This window comes from Pongo abelii, chromosome 10 (genome assembly GCF_028885655.2).
Source record: "Pongo abelii isolate AG06213 chromosome 10, NHGRI_mPonAbe1-v2.0_pri, whole genome shotgun sequence".
Lineage (NCBI taxonomy): Eukaryota > Metazoa > Chordata > Mammalia > Primates > Hominidae > Pongo > Pongo abelii.
The window spans coordinates 23,839,588-23,851,008 of record NC_071995.2 but is presented as its reverse complement, the minus strand read 5'-3'; the positions used below and the strand labels follow the sequence as shown (position 1 = coordinate 23,851,008).

The following is an 11,421-nucleotide window of genomic DNA, read 5'->3' as shown; positions in this document are numbered from 1 at the left end:
GACGCAGGAGAATCACTTGAACCCAGGAAGCTAAGGTTGCAGTGAGCCTACATCACACCACTGCACTCCACCCTGGGCAACAGATCGAGACTCTGCCTCAAAAAAAAAAAAAAAAAGGAAACTCTGTTGTGCTTTTATTCCAATGGTTAATTTGCAGAAAAACTGAATAATACCCCTTTAACTTTAGCCAATGTCCACACAGAATCTTTTTTGCAGGTTAAGTTTTCATAAACCATCAGAGTTTTTTTTCTTTCTTAAACAATCCTTTAACACTTTGATGTAGGCAGAAAAAAATCCACCTTCCCATGACTTCTTATACTCTTTCACCAAAAACACATTTTACTTTCTTTATACACCTTGCATGTAAAATTGTTTCTTTGTAGTTTTAATTACATGTTATAATGTTAACTTTCAGCAACTTCTATTTTTGGTGAAAACTTGGGTAAATCTGAGATTTTAATTATGTATTAAGTGTGGATCCTAGCCTAAGAGACACCAGGCAGAAGTGCATGTAAGAGCTGACTCTCCAGCATAGCTAGGGGGTGTGGCTGATTCTACATGTCTCCAGGCCTTACCTTACTTAAGCAGACAAGTTGTACAGTAAGAGTCATGGTGGCATTGTATGAAGCATTTAGAAAGCCTAACAACCTTTGAATTGCACATTTCTTGCATAAATTCCTTTCGCAAATCCTTTCATGACTTCCACAGACCATCTGAGACATTCTTGGACTTTCTGACTTGCCCTAAACATCAATAGTCATTTTACTTTAAGATAAGAATTTACCATACAAGATCCTTTCTCATATAAAATCTCTTTTTTTTATAATCTTCTTTGTATAGCTAGGGGGTATGGCGAATTCTACATGTCCCCAGGCCTTATCTAGAATCTAATGGCTTTAAGATAGATAAATTGAACAATTTTCAAGCAGTTTATGACCTTAAAGCATTTAGTAAACTTAATATCTGACTTGCATAACTTAGACCAAATGTCTTTATTTACCAATAATTTTTTAAACTATCTTGGCCAGGCACGGTGGCTCACGCCTGTAATCCCAGCACTTTGGGAGGCTGAGGTGGGTGGATCACGAGGTCTGGAGTTCGAGACCATCCTGGCCAACATGGTGAAACTCCATCTCTACTAAAAATACAAAAAATGAGCTGGGCATGGTGGCACGCACCTGTAGTCCCAGCTACTTGGGAGGCTGAGGCAGGAGAATCACTTGAACCCAGGAGGCGGAGGTTGTAGTGAGCCCAGATTGCACCACTGCACTCCAGCTTGGTGACAGAGCAAGAGTCCATCTTAAAAAAAAAACAAAAACAAAAAACGATCTTTAGTTCCCAAAGATTACTTAAGTTGCATGATTAAAACTCATTATACTTTTTTACTTTTCTGATAAAATATTAAGCTCTTATTATTTTTAAACTAATTAAAGCTGTTTCATATGTAAATATCAAACACATAATACATATAAATACATAGACAGAAGATAAAGGATCATCCCCTAGGCCAGGAATTAAACCCTGAACCCAGGCCAACATTGTGAAAAGAGAAAGCATGGCCACATGGTTACAAGGTCAAGTTCCCAAGGGCATAACTGACCAGAGAGAAACTTCATCCAGTTTACACACACACACACACACACACACACACACACACACACAAAGAGAGAGAGAGAGAGAGAAGCCAGAAATCTGATTGGTAAGAAATTCTTATCCTTTTGCTGGCATGCCAGGCTTCTGGATTCCTTTTCCCTGAGCAGCCCTAGTGACCCAGCTGGCTGTACACAGCCCTAGGGGCCAAGCCACAACCCAAAGGAAAATTATCTTTTTCTGTTCTGGCCAGAGCAAAATACATGTGACAAAATATAGACATTAGCCACTCTGCTTAACACCCACTATTAAATTCGAAAGGCTTAAACTTGCCCCTGGTTGGGCCCTGTCATAGTTAATCCAACCTCTGACCAGGAGTTTCAACATGTGGTCTCTGGATAAGATGGTCACCCTGAATAATAGAGAAGATAAGAAAGAGAAAGGAGAGAAAGAAAAGCATTGCCTGTGGCAGGGTGGGGAAGGCAAAATGATCAGGGAGGCCAGAGAAAGACTTACCCATTGCATCGACACTGAAAACTTCAGGCAGCTGCTGTGGGTCAAGCAGGGATCTTTTCCAGCAATCCTATCAGTTTTCAAGTTTTGCCTTTTAGGGAGGAAAATGCTCCACGTGTCACACAATCCTGTACGTGCCTAATCCTATCACCCACAGGCCTCAACGAAGAGTGCAAGGCAGATTGATCCAAAGAGAATAGCCGTTAACAACCCATAGTGCCAAACCTGTTCTTAGCCAAGAGGGACTTTATCAAGAGGGGCCTCTAATCCCCTAAATCTTAGAAGGCCTCTAATCCCCTTCTAAGTCAGGCCTCTAACCCAAGGCCAGTCAAGCATCCTTGCCTTTTATGAGGAGGGGCCTCTAACCCACTGTGTCTTAGGAGAGACTCTAACTCCCCCAAGTTGGGCCTTGAACAAGCCCATTGTTTATCTGGGTACCCCACCACTTACCCAAAATCATCCAAGCAGTGCTGCAATCTATTTCCTTTGGGTTGGGGGTGTTTTTTTTAGTAATGTCCCTTCAAGATTCACCAGAAACATGCTACAGGGCCCCAACACTTACCCAAAGGTAGCTGTCGGGTCAGGGATTCTGCGCTATAGTCCCTCCTGTGGTCACCAGAAATATGTTACAGGACAGGCGTCTGGATTCAGGCCCCAAAAGAGGGTTCTTGGATCTTATGCAAGAAAGAATTCAGAGTGAGTCTTCAGTGTAAAGTGAAAGCAAGTTTATTAAGAAAGTAAAGGAATTAAAGAACAGCTACTCCATAGCCAGAGCAGCCCCAAGGGCTGCTGGTTGCCCATTTTTATGGTTATTTCTTGATGATATGCTAAACAAAGGGTGGATTATTCATGCCTCCCCTTTTTAGACCATATAGGGTAACATCCTGATGTTGCCATGGCATTTGTAAACTGCTATGGTGCTGATGGGAGGGTGGCAGTGAGGATGACCAGAGGTCACTCTCGTCACCATTTTGGTTTTGGTGGATTTAGGCTGGCTCCTTTACTGCAACCCGTTTGTCAGCAAGGTCTTTATGATCTGTATTTTGTGCCAACCTCCTATTTCATCCTGTGACTTAGAATGCCTTAAGCATCTGGGAATGCAGCCCAGCAGGTTTCAGCCTCATTTTACCTAGCTCCTATTCAAGATGGAGTTGCTCTGGTTCACAAGCCTCTGACATGGTCATAAATGTTTTAATTATAATGGGATTAGATTTAGTTACCAGAGTGTTGCGGGAAGTCAGGGACCCCAAATGGAGGGACCAGCTGGAGCTGCAGCAGAAGAACATAAATTGTGAAGATTTCATTTTAATATGGACATTTATCAGTTCCCAAATAATACTTTTATAATTTCTTATGCCTGTCTTTAATCTCTTAATCCTGTTATCTTCATAAGCTGAGGATGTATGTCACCTCAGGACCACTGTGATAATTGTGTTAACTGTACAAATTGATTGTAAAACATGTGTGTTTGAACAATATGAAATCAGTGCACCTTGAAAAAGAACAGAATAACAGCAATTTTTAGGGAACAAGGGAAGACAACCATAAGGTCTGACTGCCTGCGGGGTCAGGCAAAAAGAGCCATATTTTTCTTCTTGCAGAGAGCCTATAAACAGATGTGCAAGTAGGAGAGATATCGCTAAATTATTTTCCTAGCAAGGAATATTAATATTAATACCCTGGGAAAGGAATGCATTCCTGGGGGGAGGTCTATAAATGGCTGCTCTGGGAATGTCTGTCTTGTGCAGTTGAGATAAGGACTGAGATACCCCCTGGTCTCCTGCAGAACCCTCAGGCTTACTAGGGTGGGGAAAAACTTGGCCCTGGTAAATTTGTGGTCAGGCTGGTTCTCTGCTCTCAAACCCTGTTTTCTGTTGTTTAAGATGTTTATCAAGACAATATATGCACCGCTGAACATAGACCCTTATCAGTAGTTCTGCTTTTGCCCTTTGCCTTGAGATCTTTGTTGGACCTGTATCAATAGTTCTGCTTATGCCCTTTGTCCTGTTCCCTCAAAAGCATGTGATCTTTGTTAGACCCTTATTAGTAGTTCTGCTTTTTGTCCTTTGAAGCACGTGATCTTTGTACCTACTCCCTGTTCTTACACCCCCTCCCCTTTTGAAACCCTTCATAAAAACTTGCTGGTTTGAGGCTCAGGTGGGCATCACAGTCCTACTGATATGTGAAGTCACTCCTGGCGCCCCAGCTGTAAAATTCCTCTCTTTATACTGTCTCTATTTCTCAGCCGGCCGACACTTATGGAAAATAGAAAGAACCTACATTGAAATATTGGGGCGGGTTCCCCTAATACAGAGTAACAACATAAAGAATTTGCAGAAGAAAATATTCTGTGAAACAAGATCATGTAGGCATGTCTAACAGCTAGATCATCCGCCAAATTGCAGACATGTTTAAAATGAAATCACTCTCGCACACCTCATGGAAAATCAGCTAATTCATGTCATTGTAGAGTGAACTGAATATTAAGGAATTCAAAACATCTGTGATACCAGACTTCAAGAACATGCATGCTCTGACCTACCCCCCATGAAAACAAGGGAAAAAGAAGGCTGCTAAGGGCTGAGATTTTCAGAGATGCTACGTCGAAATGAGGCTGCCACCATTCTGCACTTTTCAAATTTAAGATAGACTAAGGGATCTGGTCATCTATAAAACTGCTGCAGCAACCACATTAATCATCTAAGAAAGGCTTACTACTTATATGTGTGCTCAGTTGTAACACCTAATATTTAACTCTATACAACCTGCCTCTTGGTTCTTGTTCTATCTTGTCTCTTTTTGTATTTCTAGAATCAGAAATTATAAATTATAGAGTTATAAATTATAACTCTATTTCATACATAAGATTATCTCGAGAGCTGGAATTCTATCATTTTCCCCTTTATATCCTTAGCAGTCTTAAGACTGTGTTTACATATTGTAAATTACAACTGTGGGTTTAATTGAACAAAGAAACATACTAAACTGTCCCTAATTTTCATCATCTAAAATATATAAGAAGAAAAATTGTAAACATCATTATATGAGTAATGAAAAAGGATGTACCTTACAAATGTTAGATCACATCTTTAAGCCATAAATTGTGAGGTCAGCACAGGAATAAAGAGCTCAACACAAAAAGAAAGATTCAAGGATATATGGGTATGTAGTATGCAAAAAAGGCAATATTTTAACTCAGTAGGGGAAAGTTATTAAAAAATAATATTGAGGCCGGGCACAGTGGCTCATACCTGTAATCCAAGCACTTTGAAAGGCTGAACAAGGGAGGATCACTTGAGCCCAGGAGTTTGAGACCAGCCTGGGCAACAGAGTAAGACCCCGTCTCTACAAAAAATAAATAAATAAATTAGCTGAATGTGGCCATGGTACAAACCTAGAGTCCCAGCTACACAGGAGGCTGAGCTGGGAGGATTGCTTGAACACAGGAGGTTGAAGCTGCAGTGAGCCAGCACCATGCCAGCCCGGGTGAGAGAGCAAGACCCTTTTTTAAAATAATAATGATAATGATAGATTACTTTTCACAGATTTTGGTAAAGTTTGTTTAGTAATCAATGTTATTTAAGTTGTAGTAACAAAAAATTCACAAGTGCTGATAAATACTTCATCATAATTATATAAATATCAAATATATGTATATATATTTGCATATACAAATGCAAACATATATAATATTCTAAATATATATTTATACATATTTACATATGATACATACATAATATATAAATATGTGCATATATATTATGTATGTATATAATATATAAATATGTGCATATATAAATGTAGGCATTTATAATATTATAAATATATATTTATGTATATAACAAACATACATGTATCTCAGTAACAAATACATCACTCTGAAGATGAAAAAATAGATACTTAGCTTGCTTAAATCCTGGAGGTTTCTTAATCCATTTTTCCCCAGGGCTTAGGTGATGATTGGCATTTAGTAGCCACTTAATAATTAATTGTTGAATGATAAAACAGGTGACAGACTAAATATGTTCTGCATTATGGTTTAAAAATTTTTTTTCAGACTCTACACTGAATTGAATAATCAGCCTTTATTGTTTTACTACCATTCCAACTTTCCCCCAAATGAATGTAATTACTTTAACATCAATTCCTAAGTTAAACTTTTAATATCATTATACCTATTTGGTTCTTCATAAGGAATATTTAAACAAATATTTTGATATTTTGAAGAACGGATTTCAGAACAATTATGTGTATCCACAAACTACAAAAGGCTAATGCCTACTACTTGTGTGACTGCAATATACGAAAGACACACAAGAATCATTTTCTCTCCCTTCAGATTCAACTTGGCTTTGCTCCAAAGGATGCAATGGTTTTAAGATTTTCTTGCTCTTTAGAGATGTAGTGAAGGGGATTAAAAGGATGAGCTTTGTAGTTAGACAGTCCTGCTGTCGAATTTGAGCAACTTATTTCATCTCTTTTAACCTCAGTTTCCTCATCTCTGTTGTTATCACTGCAAAACAGTTGCAAAATAGTGATAACAACAGCGATGCACAGAAGATTTAAATAAATGATTGTCACGTCTTTGAAATAATGCCTGGTGCTAATAAGGGCTCAAATACGTTTTGGCCAATATTATTAAATATTTATCTGGATTAAATAAAATGGTACATAATAGCTGTTATTGCATGAGTTATGTTATTATTAATAAGTAGTAGAAGGAGGTAAAAGACATTCTTAACTTAATCCAGGGAAATTGTTCCAATGTTTAAACCTTAGTTAGTTCAGAACCCAGAACTTCAAAATCTAGAACTGTGTTAAAACTTTGGGGTCTGCCTAATCCAATGATGTTTTTCTTTTCTTTCCTTGGTGTAAGTTTATCAGAGGCTAGAGGGGAATATGCTGGGGAAAAAGTAAAAAGAATATCAAGGACCTACTTTCTCTGGTCCTTTGTTATCTGCTAAGTCTGCTCATGTTACTCTCCTTTTTTTCCCATTGTATATTTTAAAGCTGCTATGAGTAACACGATCTGGAAAGACAGGGCTAGCAAGGAATGAGGAGTGATACAGTGACTGGAGGCTAAGAGATAATGTCTGCAAGTCACCTAAAACCATTGCAGACACAGGGAGATTGATGGATTTGGAGGATTTCTGGTTGTGAAGACTCTGATGATTGCTAAAGAGTTAAGTGAAATACTAGCGTGGTTTTTTTGTGTGTGTGTTTTTGTTTGTTTGTTTGTTTTTTTATAAAAACAGGCAGAATGTAGCCCTATTAATTGTAAACTGGCAAGATAAACCAGGATGCCAGTAACCACTAGATGACAGATTGTCAAGAAATCCAGTAATAACCATCCACAAGAGTTTAAAGTACAGTGAGGCGAAATCCTGATGGCTTTAAAAGAATAAAGCCTACTGTACCAATTAATTAACTTTTATGATAGTGTTAGACCATTAGTGATAATGAGGAAACATTGGATTTAATATATTTGAACTGTGGTAAGATGTGATTCTTTCTTTTTGTCAACACATTAAAACCATATGGTCTAGAATCCAGTATTATAAATTAGAAAATTGACTGGAAATCTATCCAACTGGTTCACAGTGCTATTGCTGCTGAAATTTCCTAAATGGGTCTATTTAAGGATCAGTCCAAGGGATTTTTAATATACTTATAGGAGACAAGGATGAGACATTTTACAAAAAAAGCAGTAGGAGTTTCTACCCACTCATACACCTCTGAGTCAGTGCTTAGAAACAGTAATTGCCAAACTGAGGTACACCTTCTTGACCCAAAACCATATGTCTGAAACAAATATGTAAGAGGTGTCCAAACACAGACCTTCAGATAGAAAAAATAAAAAGGAAGGTGGAGGAGAAAAGGGGAAGAGGCAGAGTGGTAGAAAAACCTAAATAATATGAGATGTCCTAATTAACTATAAAAGGAATACAAAACTTATGTATTTAGATAGAAGCAAATTGACTCCTTTAATGTTAGTTATCTCTTGAGTTTATCACAAAATAATAAATGATAAAAGCAGTACACATGACAAATCATAAAAAACCAAAATTATCAACCTGAGGGTGAAAAGAAGGACCAAATATTATGAAGCAAATGAATATTCTTCTAAGTAAAAACTGAGTCAAAAGGAAATTTAAAATATATTGTATTAGGCCATTCTTGCATTACTATAAAGAAATACTTGAGCTTCGGTAATTTATAAATAAATGAGATTTCATTGGCTCACAGTTATGTGGGCTTTACAGAAAGCATGGTGCTGGCATCTGCTCAGCTTCTAGGGAGGCCTCACCAAGCTTACAATCATGGTGGAAGGTGGAGGGGGACCAGGCACATCACATGGTGAAAGCAGGTGAAAGTGAGAGAGTAGAGTGAGGAGGTGTCACACACTTCTAAATGACCAGATCTCATGTGAATTTAAAGCGAGAACTGACCTATCACCAATGGGATGGCCTAAGCTGTTCATGAGGGATCCATTCCCATGGTCCAAACACCTGCCACCAGGCCTCACCTCCAGCACTGGAGATTATATTTCAACATGAGATTTATCTGGGGACAAATATCCAAACTATACTATATTAATACTATTTTCAAATTTATTGATAAGAAAACTATATACAAAATTGGGCTACTGCTAAATCAGAAATGTTTTTATTATCAGAATAGGACAGGAGAAAATAAGCACCGTGCTTAACATTTCAAAAAATATCGGGGCTGGGTGCAGTGTCTCACGCCTATGATCCTAGCATTTTGGGAGGCCGAGGAGGTGAGCAGATGATCTGAGCTCAGGAGTTCGAGACCAGCCTGGGCAATGTGGCAAAACCCCGTCTTCACAAAACATATAAAAATTAGCCGGATATGGTGGCTTGCGCCTGTAGTCCCAGCTACTTGGGAGACTGAGGTGGGAGGATTGTTTGAGCCTGGTAGGTAGAGGTTGCAGTTTGTTGGGATAGCACCACTGCACTGTGTCTCAAAAACAAAAACAAAAACAAAAACCTGCAGGGAGGGGAAATGGGAAGAGCAGTCTCCAGAAAATCAATCTCTCAGCTTAGCCAAGGCTACCTCAGCTATAATAGAATATGCAAATATAAGTGGGATTCTGTTGTGCCACCAATAATCAGTTTGGGGGAAAATATTTTTTCAAAAAAAAAAAAGATTGCATAGGCATATGCAGCATAAAGAGTAAGTTACTCAGGAATAAAGATGTGCAAGAACTTTTTCTTCTTTGGTATATGCTCATTTTTTAAATTATAAAATATTAAAATGTAAAAAGAAACAAATAGTGTCTTTTTTCTACTCAGCAATAATTACAAATAACATTAGCTCCACATGGTTTCGTTAAAAATAATTTAATCCAAACGGTGATTAGTCTAAATGACAAAGTGGTCAAAACACATTCTCAGTAATTAACTTTTACACATGATGCTCCATTTACCAATTTCCCAGTCACTATGCATCTTTAATAATTTTTGTCTGGTTTTGGAATTTTTCAGATGGTTTTCCTGTTTTTCTTAAGTATTTTCAGCTAATTCTATAGGTCTGAGCTATATGAACAATGAAATTTAAAAAATAACCTAAATACTAAGTGGGAAACAAGAAATTTGTGTTACCCAGGCTCCATAAACTTAGGAAGTCAATAAATTAAAATGTAGTCACAAAAAGTATCCATTGAAATGAAAAACAAAATAAGGTGATCAAACTGTACATATGTGTTTTCAAGTTAAAAAACTAAAATTAAAAAATACATATATATGCACATATATATCTATATTTATGCCCAGAAAGGGATTTACCAAGGTAGAAGTCATTGTTCGACATAAACAACATAAATCAGTATTTTTATTGTAAATTGACAAATTATCATTGTATATATTTATGAGATACAAAGTGATATTATGTCATATATATATACAATGTGGAATGATTAAATCAGCTAATTAACACATCCATCACCTCAAATACATATCATTTTTTGTGGTGAGAACATTCGCAATTTACTCTCTTAGCAACTTTTAAAATCTTTTTTTATTTATATTTATTTATTTATTTATTATACTTTAAGTTCTGGGATACATGTGCAGAACGTGCAGGTTTGTTACATAGGTATAAACATGCTGTGGTGGTTTGCTGCACCCATCAACCGGTCATCTACATTAGGTATTTCTCCTAATGCTATCCCTCCCCTAGACCCCCACGCCCTCACAGGCAGGCCGTGGTGTGTGATGTTCCCCTCCCTGTGTCCATATGTTGTCATTGTTCGACTCCCACTTGTTATTAACTATGGTCATCATGCTGTGCAATAGTCTCAAAAAACATATTTCTCCTAACAGAAACTTATTACCTTTTAACCAACATCCCCCCATCCCCAGCCTTTGATAGCCACCATTCTACTCTCTACTTTTATAAAGGTTCAATTGTTTTTTTGTTTGTTTGGTTGGCTTTCTTTTCTTTCTTTCTTTTTTTTTTTTTTTTTGAGAAAAGAAGGAAGGAAGGGGAGAGGGAGGGAGGGAAGGAGGGAGGGAGGGAGGGAGGGAGGGATGGAGGGTGGGAGGAAGTCTTGCTCTGTCACCCAGGCTGGAGTGCAGTGGCATGATCTCAGCTCACTGCAGCTTGTACCTCTTGGGTTCATGCAATTCTTCTGCCTCAGCCTCCCAAGTAGCTGCGACAACAGATTCATGCCACCACGCCTGGCTATATAAGTATTTGATTGTTTTACATTCCACATTAAGCGAGTTCATGTGTTTTTCTGTGCCTGGCTTAGTACACGTAGCATAATGTCCTCCAGGTTCATCCATGTTGTCTCAAATGACAGAATTTCCTCTTTTTTAATGCTGACTACTACTTTACTGTGATTATATACCACATTTTCTTTATCCATTCATCCATTGATGGACACTTAGGTTGATCCCATAACTTGGCTACTGCAAATAATGCCGTAACGAACATGGTAGCACAGACATCTCTTCAACATACTGATTTCATCTCCTTTGCATATATACCAAAAGTGGCATTGCTAGATCATATGGTAATCGTATTTTTAGTTTTTTGCCGAATCTCCATACAGTTTTCCATAATGGCTATATTAAGTTACATCCCCATCAACAGTGTAAAAGGGTTTACTTTTCTTCAAATCCTCACCAAAATTTATCTTTTATCTTTTTTGATAATAGCCATTCTGACAAGTATGAGGTGATAGTTGTTTGTGGTATTAAACTGCATTTCCCTAACGAGTAGTGATGTTGAGCATTTTTTCATATATCTGTTGGTCATTTGTATGTCTTCTTTTGAGAAATGTCTATTCAG

General features: G+C 37.7%; 1 protein-coding gene across 1 annotated transcript in view; it reads right to left on the bottom strand.

Annotated features, from left to right (window-relative positions):
• ETNK1 (ethanolamine kinase 1) overlaps positions 1–2,166 on the bottom strand; it is a 76,209-nt gene extending 74,043 nt beyond the window's left edge. Inside the window, exons 1-2 of the mRNA XM_002823024.5 lie at positions 2,107–2,166; positions 1,179–1,299 (exon numbers count right to left, since the gene is read on the bottom strand). The gene's annotated coding sequence lies outside the window, so the exon portion shown is untranslated. The remainder of the gene's footprint in view (positions 1–1,178; positions 1,300–2,106) is intronic.
• Positions 2,167–11,421: the final 9,255 nt, after the last annotated feature.